General features: G+C 40.1%; 1 pseudogene; it reads left to right on the top strand.

The window, feature by feature from the left end:
- Window positions 1–556: 556 nt before the first annotated feature.
- On the top strand, window positions 557–1337 carry LOC512673 (translocase of outer mitochondrial membrane 20 homolog (yeast) pseudogene; annotated as a pseudogene).
- The last annotated feature ends 952 nt before the right edge of the window (window positions 1338–2289 follow it).

Below are 2289 nucleotides of genomic sequence, written 5' to 3'. Positions count from 1 at the left end.
ATCAAACCAGTCAATCCTAAAGAAAATCAGTCTTGAATATTCATTAGAAGGACTGATGTGAAGCTGAAAATATAATACTTTGGCCACCTGAGGTGAACACCTAACTCATTAGAAAAGAGCCTGATGCTGGGAAGGATTGAAGGCAAGAGAAGCGGGCAGCAGAGGATGAAATGGTTGGATGGCATCACCAACTCAATCGACATGAATTTAAGCAAACTTTGGGAGATGGTGAAGGACAGAGAAGCCTGGCATGCTGCAGTCCATAGGGTCACAAAGAGTCAGACATGACTGAGAGACTGAACAACAACAACAGTATTTACACTTACAGATTTTTTTGTCTACCTTCTACTTATTTTTAGAATGGAATTATTTGTGTCTTTTGGTAGTATTGTTGAATTACCTGTTATTTCAACCTGTTCTGCCAGGTTTCTGTTTCATACATTTTGGGGCTCTTTTGTTAGATGCACGTATATTCATAAGTTTTATATCTTTCTGATATAAATTAACCCTTTCACATTCTAAAATGTCTTTTGGTCCCTCGCGGCGGGCGGCGGGCGTCTGGACTGAGCCGCGCACTCGGATCCGAGGCTTCGCGGTCAACGGCTTCTTTGCGGGCCCCGGCCGCAGCCGACCCGGCTCCTCGGTGGAGAGAAGATGGTGGGCCGGAACAGCGCCATCGCCGCCGGCGTGTGCGGGGTCCTTTTCATCGGTTACTGCATTTACTTCGACCGCAAGAGACGGAGTGACCCCAACTTCAAGAACAGGCTGCGAGAACGAAGAAAGAAACAGAAGCTTGCCAAGGAGAGAGCTGGGCTTTTCAAGTTACCTGACCTTAAAGATGCTGAAGCTGTTCAGAAATTCTTTCTAGAAGAAATACAGCTTGGTGAAGAATTACTAGCTCAAGGTGAATATGAGAAGGGTGTGGACCATCTGACAAATGGGATTGCTGTGTGTGGACAGCCACAGCAGTTACTGCAAGTATTGCAACAAACTCTTCCGCCACCAGTGTTCCAGATGCTTCTGACTAAGCTCCCAACGATTAGTCAGAGAATTGTAAGTGCTCAGAGCTTGGCTGAAGATGATGTGGAATGAGAAACAAATGTAAACATAATGATCTCAATTAAAACATATTTTTAAAATCTTAACTCAGAAGATGATCGGCTCTGGGGGAGTAAGGGCAGATAAGCTTGTTATGGACTGTCCTCCACAGTGAAGTCTACCAAAGTTAATTTTTACTTTGTGTAGATCCATTTGTCTGTTTTATTTATTTTTCCCAGTGAAAAGTGTATTTTGATAGAGAGCTTTTCATTTTATAAATACACTATGAATTACTGAAATACGCATTTTGTTTATTCTTAAAATGTGTGATTAGAATGTACATATAACATCCCATTACTTACGTTAAAAATACCCGGTGCTCAGTTTTGAAAGATAGGCCCCCAAAAATGTAGAAGAAAATTGAAGAATATACTTGTTTTGCTCTACATCAGAAAGTTGGCTGGAAACTTGTGTTGATCAAAACTGAGCGTTAAGAGATTATTTCTTTCCATTTAATCTCTTAAATATGTGTAATGTGCTGCTATGCTATAATAACAACTTCACCCCCTCCCTTGAAATGTTTTCTTTAAATCAGTGGGTTTGATGTATTCTGGATATTTACCTCCTTGTATTTTAGATACATGTAGTTGCGGATGGCACCAGGAATTGGATGTCTATACATTCTTAATCTGGCTGAGTAAGCTTTACCAGTTAATGTCTGCCCACTTGCCTCATATATAAACTGAGGAAATGGGTGTGCTAATTCAGCTTCTAATTCCTGTGGTTCTGTGCAGCATTTTCAAATCCCTCTTTCTGAGGGAAATACCTGTTTGGGCAGCCAGCCCTTGCGTTTTTTTATACTCTGAATTTTGCCTGCTTGCCTGACGTAGTATTTCTGGTTTTTTAAAAGGTATAACATGTTGATTTTCACTGAAATCATGGTTCTGTCACTACTTTTGTAAATTAACCCGAAACGTAACCTTCACGGTGACTGGGATGATATGCTTGTAAAAGTGTTTGTTCCCTTTTGCTTTTGTCCTCAGTGTACCTCCTTAATCCCCTACCAACCCTTATCTTGTATGAGAATAAGGTGTAACTTTGTGGCTGAAGACTTGAATGAAGATAATGGGACCTTTTATTCTCTAAATAGTGACATATTATCTGCAGCCACAGATTAAATATCAGACCTAAGAATAAAGATCCTTGGTACTTAAAAAAATAATAATAATAAAATAAAATGTCTTTTATCCC

Source organism: Bos taurus, chromosome 4, assembly GCF_002263795.3.
Source record: "Bos taurus isolate L1 Dominette 01449 registration number 42190680 breed Hereford chromosome 4, ARS-UCD2.0, whole genome shotgun sequence".
In the NCBI taxonomy this organism is placed as follows: domain Eukaryota; kingdom Metazoa; phylum Chordata; class Mammalia; order Artiodactyla; family Bovidae; genus Bos; species Bos taurus.
This window is presented reverse-complemented; position numbering and strand designations above follow the sequence as displayed.